Below are 12718 nucleotides of genomic sequence, written 5' to 3' on the forward strand. Positions count from 1 at the left end.
GAGATGGCAAAGTTCAGTTGGGCAAGGCAGCCTGCAGTGTCCAAGGAGGAAGCGGATTCACAGTGGAGATTTCCACATTCAGACTTAGCCTCTATTTTGAAAGCTGAAAATCTCTAGAGAGATGAGGCTGAAGGCTGTAGCCAATGTGGTATGATTCCCTTCCGGAGAGGAGCCATTGATTTGCTGCTGCAGACAAGAACAAAGTGGGTTCTACGTGAAGTAAGGCTGACAGCGATGCACCTTGGGTGGATCGGCAAACAGGTAGGTACTGGTCTTCTCTCAGTTCTTAAAGTACATTTTGGCCAAGGACTAGAGGGGCACTACTTTCAGGGTGCAGACTCACTCAGGCTAGGTCCAGTTATGGGTTCAAGATGGTTGGAGCCTTTTACATCCCTGAGGCTCTAAACAAGAGGGCAGTCAATTATCTCTTTGTGTTGCTCAGGTAGTCTTGCAAGCGGAAAAGCAGTTCTCAAGCAGCAGGACACTCCTCTGACTGAGGGCACAAGGCAGGAGCTGCACAAATGGCAGTCCCATTGGTGCAGCCAGGCAGTCCTCTGAAATACACAGTAGGTCACATGAAGCAGGGAAGTCCTCAGCAACTCCTCCGCAGGTCCAGAGGTCAACTGATAAGTGTGTGAGAGGGTCCTATATTTATACCTGGTGCCAGCTTTGACGTGGTAGAAACGTCTTAAGTTTTCCCCCAACATAAGTGACTTGGATTTTCTGCATCATTGCCCAAGTGCCACTGGATCTGGTGTCACAAAAGTTAGTATGAAGTTCTTTGTGTGTGTGTGTGTGCAGATGCATTGTGAGCCATTGTCTTTGAAGTGAAAGATGGGCTATGTCCATCTTTGTCCCTCCATTATGCTGAAATGACCCACCCTGCCAACACCCTGCCCCCACTGTGTGGCTGTCTGGCAGGAATACACACAGGTCAACTGTCAACTAGACCGAGTCATGTTCCCATGAAACAGGCTGACGGCACCAAATCGTTAGGACAAGAACATGCCGGCTTTCTAAAAGTGGCATTTTCAAAATTGTGATTTAAAACCTGACTTCATAATTAAAGTGAATTATAAATCAGAACATTCAAACTCACCAAACATGACATCTCTACCTGTTCCCACACACATATTTTCACTTAAATGTAATAAGGTAACCCTAATGTTATCTTATGGGAGAGTTAGACCTGACAGTAGGGAAAAACAAAGGTGTGGTTTTTGTTCCTACCAGGACCGTAAAAACTTAAAAGTATATATCCAATGTTTTAATTATACTGCACCCTGCCTTATGACTTGTTTAGGGCCTATGGTAATGATGATATATGTATTAAAAAGGATGTTTTAGGCTTGAATAATGTTTTTTTTAGCAAGTCAAATTGGCAGTTTAAAAATCCCCACAGGCTGCAAATGGTGGGCTTGAGACAAGTTTGGAAGGGCTACTTAAGTGGGTGCCACAATAAGTGTTGCAGGTTCACAAATAGCAATTAATGTTAATATGGCATTGGACTTTAAAAGGGACTCATAAATAAATGAAATATGCCAATAAGGTGTACGCCAGTTTGACCATGTTTTAGGGCTAAGCACAAGCAGTTAACACCGGTTAGCAGAAGCAAAGTACACAGAGTCCTAAGTCCAATAAAATCTAGTTCAGAAAAAAAGGAGTGCTAAATGTTTAGGGGAAGACCACCCTTAGGCTGACAGGTAAGGTGATTTGTGTGTATTGGTCTCAGTCCACCAATCTTAACAAGAGCTTTTGGTAAAATAAAAGAAAAGGGAATTTTGTGGTACTTCTCCAAAAATCTGTATCCAAGTGAATGCTTAAAACCTAGTCTAACACATTGGAGCATTTTGGGTAAGCAAAATTTAATCTAGAAAACTCTTCTGTCTATGCACTGGTTTGAGATAAAGCATACTTTCTCATCACCTTCTTTTGGAAAGCAAAGGTTATTGAAAGGTGGACTTTGGAATTCAATCATTGATATGAACTTAGACAGAACTGGAAGGCCTGACCTTAGACACATGAAGGACAGACAAAGAAAGGGAGAGGTTTTAGCCGGCTATATACTTATCGATCCCTAACAACTGGTAAACCTTAGGGAGTAGGGACTACACTTCCTATGTTTATGGTACACTTTCACATATTGATTATTTCCGGTTTTCCACAACTCTAATGCAGAGGCTTTCTTCAGCATCCATCATTCTGAACATAATCTGATTGAAATATTGATGAACTTTGCCTTATTGGTATTATTTACCTGCCTGCTGGCTAAGTAGATTATATTTCTTATTATTGTATATTTTGCAGATTTCACCAAGCATAAATGTAAATAAGGAGTGAACACAATTGTCATCCATCTGATTATTGGAGTCCTCCTGTATTATTATTCCATTTTCAAAAAATGCACACAGACTTTTTGTGAATGTGATAGAATTTTGCAAACTGAGCTATGTAATATTAGGTAGGTTCACAAAATACTGAATCACAACGGGTTAAAGATCACCCGCCTAATTGATATTCATTAGGCTGGTGTTTATTGTATGCGATATGTTATACTTGCAGGGACAGTGGCCTTCAAGGGACAGCTACAACTAACAAATGGTATGATTATGTACCAGGTCTAGATACAGAATTACCAAAATAATTAGTGTTATTAGACTAGAGCTTTTTCTACATTTTGCAATAATACATTCTGGTTCATTTCACTTGAATAAATTAGACTAAAACATTTGAACAATAATTTGTAAAAGCAAAGGCCAGAACTGGTAAAGTTGCATTAAATGATTTATCTTTTATTGTGATCATTAGTACCATTTTTGTACACTCAGAAACAAATTGGGCATTCAAAGGACTTCTGGTCATGGATTAGAGTGGCAGGCCTGTGTAGATAGTGCTCATCTTGCACAGGTGCAGCCTTTCAGAAGGGAAGCAGAAGGGTGCTTGGTTCTGTTAACATGGAAATCGATGCATTAATTGATGAAAATTAAATCTTGTCCTAATTAACATAATTGTCCATTGTGAACTCCATAGCAACCGTGACTCACAAATATGTAGTCAAGTAGGCCCTGAGACCAAGGCCCGGGATTGCTAATTGATAGGTGACAGGAGGAAGGATAAGTAGCTGTCAGTCAAATGCTCGGGCAGGAAACTCTTGATCAATCCCATGGATAGGTGCAGCAACATTACAAGGGTCAAGGGAGATTGCCCCGATAGAGCACACATGACCGGTAGGGATATGAATGTTTTTAAAAAAACATAAAAAGTCAGATGCTACATGAGTTAGGAACGCATAGCCAATGAGGAAGTAGCATATGCAGTGATTACGCACTTCCCATGCCAGACACCTGTCACATTGTGTCCACGCGAGGTAGAGAGTCACATCTGGTAACCATTAGACAATTGGTTTACAATTTTAAAGGCAGCAACCAACATTTCTCACCACATATGATACGCTGGAAGCTTTTATAACCCATTGTTTTTTCTATAAAATAAGGAAATATCCTGATTGTAAATAGAGAGAGTCCCCAGACCTTCTGCCTATAACTGATCGCTTGGCCGGAAAATGTATTTAAACAAACTGTTCCTGTTTTCCCAACTGCCTCTTTCCTTCTCTTTGTGAAGGCTTTTGAACTCAAGTTCAGGAGTTGCAGCTCCCTGCCCGGATCTCCAGTGAGTGTACAGCTTCAGCTGTTGAGACTCCTCTGTATGGATCATAGGATTTGAATTGGTGGTGACAATGGCTCCTCTTCTACTAAAGTCACAGCATCAGGAAGTGGTGCACCAGTCTCTTAGCATATGTCAGTGATGCCACAAGATGCTGCTCTTCAGTTAAATATCTTGCCTCAGTTCTCTATGGGAACTGCTGAGGGAAACTGAGAAACCCTACATGACATGGATTACCTCCTGACTTTGTTCCCTTCTGTTTTTTCTCAGTCTAGGCTTCTCTAACTGGACAGTGTCTCTCCTTCTATCTCTGGGAAGACAGGTAGCCATGTTTCTAGGTGGCAGGCAATCCATCAGGTCCCCCAGCAAGTAGTGCACACTTCATCTGATGGCTGTCATCTCAAATTGGCTGTCATTCAAATATCAGCCCTGAGCACACAACAGCTTTTCAAGCACTCTGCAGAGAACTCCTTTCCTGGGTCATGAAAAACCTGGAACTTGTTCAAAGTGGGGTAATGTTGGTCCCTCTGTCACATTTCAAAGCAGGCCCTGCTAGACAAGGGACTTACCTGGTAATGCAATACTGGAGAAACGTATAGCAAAAACAAATCAGTAGTACACACAATCTCCAACAACACAAATGGTTATAGTTTGTCATCCTTTGTCACTGATACAGTAGCAGATCCTACTTTAAAAATTTAATAGGAGAACCCTCATACATACCATCTACCATATGTCATCACTTATAAAGAACTAATTACAGCCCTTTGCTGACAAAGACCTCACCGAATTTCATACATACATGGAATATCAGCACAAAGTTTTGGGAGTCACATAGACAACTCTACTGGTCTTGACTCTCAATTCCTCTTTATAGACCTTCCAAACACTTCTGACACATATGTACACATATTGTTAGATTAGTGGACAGAGGCACAAGGAGAGCTTCAATTGCCCAGAATGTAAACAATTACTTGAAGAAGTAGACACAAGACTGCAACACTGCTACTTGCTGAAAAGGCTACACATTGCCACCATATTGCATTTTGGTGAATATACCATGAGAATAGGCGCTTTCTCCTCCCCAAGTAACAGTCTGGCCATTTGTAACCACACACTTACTTGCAGTTATCATATTGATTCTAAAAGCTCACAGTTTGTCTAAGGAATATGTTTGAAAAGTGATGATTTTCTGCCTGCACAAAACCACAGTTTGAAAAATTGGAAGCTGTCATTTAAAAATGTATTTACTAGTTCCACATTTTCATGTAGTCCACTGCTGGCAGTGACTCTGATGGCAAGTTTGTGGGGTTGCCCTTCTAAGAAGTTGTGCTGTAGGCCATATCCAGATTTAAAATATAGAGTTTATTCTCAGCATAGTTATGTCAAATGGTAACACTGAGATTAGATGTTTAGTATCCTAGGTCCATGGCTAAACCATTATCAACCAAATCAGATCCTGTGACATTAACTGGTGCAAACTCTGTTCGAGTCTGATTGAGATAGCAACGAGATGCGGAAAACGAGGAAGACGCCGGGTTGTAGCTCCTGGCTCCCGGCACGGAAAAGCGGCACCGAAAAGCGGGGAGAAGCCTGCACCTGATTCAAAAGGCAAGCAGAACAAGCAGGGCTGACTTTGGAGCCTACCCCGCCTTGAGGTACACCCAGGACGCCCGGCCACCAGCGGAAGGTGCCGCGAGTCAAGTCAAGTCAAGTCAAAAAATTTGTATAGCGCGCTACATACCCAGAGGGTTTCAAGGCGCTAAGGAAAGGGGAGGAGGATTATTTGTCAAATATCCACGTTTTAAGCTGCTTTCTGAACGCTAGGTGATTCTGGGTGAGGCGAAGGTAAGCGGGGAGTGAGTTCCATGTTTTGGCAGCCAGGTATGAAAAGGATCTGCCTCCCATGGTGGTCTTGTTGATGCGAGGTACAGTGGCGAAGGCTTGGCTGGAAGAGCGAAGTTGGCGGGAGGGGGTGTAGAAGGATAGTCGAGAGTTGAGGCAATCTGGTCCGATGTCGTAGAGTGATTTGTGTGCGTGGGTAAGCAGTCGGAAAGTGATCCTCTTATTGACGGGTAGCCAGTGGAGGTCTCTAAGGTGACCCGAGATGTGTTCGTTGCGTGGGATGTCTAATATGAGCCTGGCTGAGGCGTTTTGGATTCGTTGGAGTTTCTTCTGGAGTTTAGCGGTGGTGCCTGCGTAGAGGGTGTTTCCATAGTCCAGTCGGCTCGTGACCAGAGCATGGGTGACTGTTTTCCTTGTTTCGGAGGGGATCCAGTGGAATGTTTTTCTGAGCATGCGAAGGATGTTAAAGCAGGAAGAGGATACGGCGTTGACTTGTCTGTTCATTGAGAGTGAAGAGTCCAGGATGACGCCTAGGTTCCGTGCGTGGTCTGTCGGGATGGGTGCTTTTCCGAGGGCTTCCGGCCACCAGGAGTCGTCCCAAGCAGAGGGGGATGTACCTAAGATGAGGACTTCTGTTTTGTCTGAGTTCAGTTTCAGACGGCTTTGTTTCATCCATTCTGCGACTTCTTTCATTCCTTCGTGTAGGTTAGTTTTGGCGGTGCTGGGATCCCTGGTGAGAGAAAGGATCAGTTGAGTGTCATCCGCGTAGGAGATGATGTTGAGATTGTGTTGGCGAGCGATGGCCGCAAGGGGGCTCATGTATACGTTGAAGAGGGTGGGGCTGAGTGAGGATCCTTGTGGTACGCCGCAGATGATTTCAGAGGCCTCGGACTTGAATGGTGGGAGGCGGACTCTCTGGGTTCTTCCGGTGAGGAACGAGGTGATCCATTCTAGTGCTTTTCCTTGGATTCCGATGTTTCTGAGGCGTTGTAAAAGGGTGCTGTGGCAGACTGTGTCGAAGGCTGCAGAGAGGTCGAGGAGGATGAGGGCGACTGTGTCTCCGTTGTCCAGTAGAGTTCGAATGTCGTCTGTTGCTGCGATGAGGGCGGTCTCTGTGCTGTGTTTGGCTCGGAAGCCAGATTGTGAGCGGTCGAGTGATTTGTTGGCTTCGAGGAAGGCGGCGAGCTGGTTGTTGACAGCTTTCTCGATGACTTTGGCCGGGAATGGAAGAAGCGAGATGGGGCGGTAGTTTTTGAGTTCGGTGGGGTCTGCTGTTGGTTTTTTCAGAAGGGCGGTGAGTTCAGCGTGTTTCCAGTCTTCCGGGAAGGTGGCAGAGTTGAAGGAGCAGTTGATGACGTCTCGGAGGTGCGGAGCTATGACTGAGTCTGCTTTGTTGAAGATGTGGTGAGGGCATGGGTCTGTGGGGGATCCAGAGTGGATGGAGTTCATCAGGCGGATGGTGTCCTCAGTGGAGATTGGGTTCCAGGCGTTAAGGGTGTTAACGGGGGGAAGATGGTCAGCAGATGGTAGGGTGGGTTGGCTTCCGGGTTGGTTGTCGAAGCTGTTGTGGATGTCAGCAATCTTGTTGTGGAAGAAAGAGGCTAGGGAGTCGCAGAGGGTTTGAGAGGGGGTGATGTCGTTGGAGTTGGCCGAGGGGTTGGAAAATTCCTTGACGATGTTGAAAAGTTCCTTGCTGTTGTGGGCGTTGTTGTCAAGTCGGTCCTTGAATGCTGTTTTCTTGGCTTTTCGGATCAGTTGGTGGTGAGTACGAATGGCGCTTTTGAAGGCATCCTTGTTGTTGGTGGATGGGTCTTTTTTCCAGGCCTTTTCAAGGGAGCGGCACAGTTTCTTGGATTTCTTGAGGTCATCGTTGAACCATGAGGCCTTCTTGTTGCCAAGTTTGTGATGACGTTTTTTCAGTGGTGCTAAGGTGTCGGCGGTGTTGGATAACCAAAGGGTGAGGTTGGAGGCGGCTTCGTTGGCGTTAGAAGAGAGGGCTGGAGGGTTTAGAAGAAGCGATGAGGAGATCTGGTCGAAGGTGATTTTGTTCCAGTTTCTTTGCAGAGTTGGTTGGGGGTGGTTGATGGGTTTCGGCTTATTGTAGGTGAAGTGAACGCAGCTGTGGTCAGTCCAGAGGAGATCCGTAGTGTGGCTGAAGGAGACATGGTTGCTGGAGGTGAAGATAGGGTCGAGTGTGTGACCTGCGATGTGGGTGGGGGAGGTGACCAGTTGTTTAAGTCCGAGGTTGGTGAGGTTGTCTAAGAGGGTGGCGGTGTTGCGGTCGTTGATCTTTTCGAGGTGGAAGTTTAGGTCTCCCAGGAGGATGTAGTCTTTGGAGGGGAGCGCGTGTGGGGTGATGAAGTCCGTGATGTCTTCACTGAATTTTGCGCGGGGTCCTGGTGGTCTGTAGAGGAGGGTGCCTCTAAGAGTTGTCTTGGGGTCGATGTGGATCTGGAAGTGGAGGTGTTCGGAGTTAGCGAGGTTGGCGTCAGAGCTGGTTGAGATGCGGATTGATTTCTTATGGACGATAGCTATTCCGCCTCCTGTATGGTCGGTGCGGTCCTTGCGTGTGATCTTATAGTCATCAGGGATAGCGATGGCGATGTCAGGGGCGGAGGAAGCGTTCATCCAAGTTTCCGTTAGGAAGGCGACGTCAGGAGAGATGGTGTCTAGTAGGTTCCAAAGGTCAATGGCGTGCCTGTGGACCGAGCGGGTGTTGAGAAGGATGCATTCTAGGTGGTTGGGGTCGGGAATCTGGGGTGTGGTCGTAGCAGAGATGTTGTCTGTGCCGCGGAATTTACAGGAGAAGCAGGAGAACGGTCCATGGGTGCGTCCGGGAGCGGCTTGGACGCAGTTGGGGGCGCGACCAGGGTTGAGGGCTAGGAGGGTGGCGGCATCGTAGGAAATGCGGGGGGGCTGGGAGGGACGAGGGACAGGGGGTCTGGCGCTGGGCACGGTCCAGGCGCGGACGGGCGTAGACGGGCTTACCTTTGGCGCACCTTCGGCGAGGCCGAAGCGCGTGGACGCTGCGCGTTGGGACATCTGACATTAATGGACAGTGGAGGGGGCGGAGCGTGGGAGGGTCAGCAGGGAGGCGGGATCAGAGAGGCGGGTCAGGGGAGAGCCAAACACAAAATGGAGGAATGAAAGTAAACACAAACACCGAAGGCACAGTGCAATGTTCTCCAGCAATCTATCTAAGGCACCTAAAAGCTGCACGCAGTGTTACACAAACACAGAAGTCTAGGCGATGAATGAATACACAGCGCTAATAAATAAACACAATTGGAATTCCTAGGTGCTACACGATAAAGATCTTCAAAGCGCAACAGTATCCAAGGCGCTGTAATGTAAATGTAAATGAGCGAGAGCTTCAAAGCGCGACTATGCACAGAGCGCGAGGCAGATAATGCTTAAGTTTTTATAGCGCTTCAAGAGTGAGGGCTTCCCAGCGCGATTATGCAGAGAGCGCGAGGCAGATGATACTTAAGTTATTAGAGCGCTTCAAGAGTGAGGGCTTCACAGCGCGATTGTGTTGCCTGAGGCTGCGATATCAGGTGCAGTCGGGAGGTCGATGATTAAAGAGGTTTCAGCTGCGGGCAGTTTGGGCTGCAGAATGATCGAGCAGGGAGCGTGGTGGAGCAACCGTTCCGGACGGAATCCAGGCGGTCACGCGAGTGGATCCCTGGGGGTGGCCGGTCCTGTGAGCAGCTGGAGACGTGTGTTTTTCCTGGACGTGGCAGTAGCCGCGAAAACCCCAGGACGCGGCAGCAATTGTGACTGGTCTCTTGACAAACGCTCGCAAAGGAAAGTGAGCGGAGACTTGGGTGCGGCTGGACTAGTGCGAGTCCTCTGCATGCTGAGGGCAGAGGCTGATGCGAGAGGTGCCCCGGGCCCCCCCCCCCAGACGCAGTGGGAGCCACGGGGGGAAGAGACCCATGGTATGGGTTTGGCCAGGTATGACTGCTGCCTGAAAGGGTACCTAGGACGCGGCAGAACATACTAACTGACCCAGGTATGTGGCTATTCGTCAAAGTTGTCCCAGTAGAATAGCAATTTTCGTTCTCTATGCAGCTGATCAAGGACACTGCCAACTAATTGCGTGGAGCATAAAATCATTCAATTGACCACTTTACTTTTATGATACAATTATTTTAAGTGGACCACAGTACGTATTAATCACCTACCATACAAACGTCCACCGGGAAATCGTCTTTAATCTACTTGGTTTAACACGCAGTGGTGTTCAAGTAAAGTACGACCAGAAACCATGGGGCTCATTACGAACGCGGTTTTCCCGCATCCTCCGGGCCGGCGGAATCCACCGCCGGCCCGGAGGATGCGGGAAAACCGCTGCGGACCCACCAAAGACCCACCTCCACATTAGGATGGCTGGTGGGTCCTGGTTTCAGTCCGCCGCTTTTCCGCCGAGGTCGGCTTACAACCGCGGAGTAAAAGCTCTAATATGGTGGCGGTGTCTCTCAGACACCGCCAGCCAAATTAGGATGTGTCCAAAAAAATGCTTTTCCGCTGCGGATTTTCTGCCGTGGAAAAGCATGTGGAACTTCACTGCAGGGGCCCGTTGCGGGCCCCCGCAGTGAAGGGGGGGTGGGCACTGCACATGGGGGGTACCTATGGTACCCCCCTGATTTATTTGTATGCAGAAATCGGCAGACACCGCACGGTGCCAGCCGCTTTCTGCATACAAATGCAATGTATGCATTTTTACCATTGCGGCAGGTGCAGCTTGAAGCCGCACCCGCCGCAATGGTAAAAATGGAGGATGTGACTGCCAGGGTGGCGGTCACATCCTAATTTCACAGGGGGGAACTCCGTAGGCCATGCAGAGGTTCCCTCCTACTCAGGGGTCGCGGACGGACTTGAGCCCCCAAGTGCCGATCAGCAAAAAAATTACAGCCACGTGAAAAACGGAGAGAGGGGACGGGAACTGAGCCCCAGTCTCGGTGTTGCATGAGCGGCGCACCGGTTTTCTGGCACTTTGGACCCCTACCCCTCCGGTTGGGTGGCTTGGAACTGGGAAATAATATCTTTTTCAACTTAGGACCAACATAAGGGGACAGTAAGCAATAGCATTTCGACTTTACCGTGGGTTAATACCCCTAGGGAATAACTCTTCACTACAAACCGGACGACTAAAAATTATACCCAAAACAACTCCGAGTGACCTCTTATACTGTTATGGCATATAAAAAACTAAGGTCAAGAACCATCTTTATGAAAAGGATGGGAACGGAAGAGGCAACTCGGAAAAGCACTAACAAGACAACAAGAGCAGGAAAGCATGTAGTAACCCCCGGGATTAAAAAGTACTTTGAAAACCTAAAGTCAGACAAACAGGGGCAACTAACAAAAGATCAGACAATCAAGGAAAAAAAAGAATGTAAAGAGGAGATAAAGGAAGGTCTACATCAAACCAACACTCAAATACAAAGAACACCTGAGGCTCCTCAAAAAAGTATTCCACATGCCTTGGAGGACTCTATCACTAATCATGACGCGCTAGGCTTAACAACACTATAATCACCCAAAACGCAATAATCTCAAGAATACAATATCACTTGCCCAGATATCAATATCAAAGAGCTAACATTTCATAAGGGACCTCAAAATGAGACTGAGAATATACAGAATTGCACTCCGCAAAACCTTCTGACATAGAGGGATACGTAGAGAAATCCCCAAGATCTATCTCTTTTCAAAAACACAGGCTTCTCTAACAATTACACCCCAGTCTCCAAATCTCTGTTTACTCTGCAAAACATCCTGGAGTCAGTTCTCATTCACCTAGGGAACATACTGGAAAACTCCGACCAAACCCTCGATACTCAACTAGGAATATTAAAATTTCTAGTAGAGGAAAAAAAGAAGAAAGAGCAAATAAAATCAACAAAAATAGAAGGAGTCTGCGAAAAGTGTAAAGTGCAAAACTCTTTTACTTTAAAAGCTGATTCAGCAATAACGCTTCTCCCTTTAAAAAAAGAAATCGCAACTCAAACCGGAAGAAAACCTCTCTTGAAATCTCAGGTTAATCAGGAAAACAACCAGACTTATTCCCTTAGAAGCCTCTTTAAGGAAGAAACCACTTCAACATCATATCATCAGCCTAAAGCGTACTATCCAATTTTCACAATAAGCAAACCAAAATCTACGGTGAATAGCCCAGACACATCTCAATGCAAAACCACTGCTGAGATCGAGCTATTAAGCAATGATACACAGGGCCAAGATAGTAACAAAGGCAAAAGAAAACAAAAGAGGACCAAGTTGAAAAGGAGAAAGGCGCTAAGAAGAATAGAGAAAAAGAAAGCACGTAAAATAATATATCAGAATGATCCCCTTTTATCAACCGGATCCCCTGATAAAGAGCAAAGAGCAGATTCCCTTCAGATCATGAAAATAAAGGGGCAGAAATCATTGGTAGTGGCGTAAACTGATAATGTTAACCATCTGAGTAAATTAAACCCTAAGGCAAGCATTTTATCTCTCAGAGGACAAGGATCTTCAAGTCCGGCACTAAGAGAAATCCCAAAACGATTGGTTTCTACTCAGAAAAAGCATATACAGGCAGAGATAATCAGGTCTAATTCTCTGGAAATTACGGAATTATTTCCGGCAGACGATGCACCACTCAACCGTCGCCGAATTATTTGCCTGCTACAAAAGATCCCATCTTTACAATTGCTAGCGCGAAACAAAATAAAACTAGTTACGCTCCCGGAGAAATCAAAAACTACAACAGCAATTGTAGAATTTTGGTCTCCAGTAATACCAGGAATTATATTGAAGGAGAGCGAGACCCTCCATAAATATGGATACGATCTGACCACAGTAGTACAGTACGACGAACACAAAAAACCCATAACAGAAAAACCTCTTAAAATGCAGTGGTCGAAGCATACCTCTAACGCCATGACCATTCCCCCAGATCTTACTTCAAAAAATATACTTGTCTCCATAAAGAATGGGGAAAGGAAGGTCCGGAGGAAAAATACCCTCAGCGAGGAAACAACAAAGGGGAATACTCATGCACCTGGATCTCGGAGACCCTGAACTGTAATAATCAAATCAAAGACAAAAAATCCCCTGTTTAGCACACGCTTGTCGATCACCTCCTGGAACATAGTGGGTAACACTATACAAAAAATGGATGAAATAACAAAAAATTTCCCAGCCGTAGTGGCCCTCCAAG

Source organism: Lissotriton helveticus, chromosome 8 (assembly GCF_964261635.1).
Source record: "Lissotriton helveticus chromosome 8, aLisHel1.1, whole genome shotgun sequence".
NCBI lineage: Eukaryota > Metazoa > Chordata > Amphibia > Caudata > Salamandridae > Lissotriton > Lissotriton helveticus.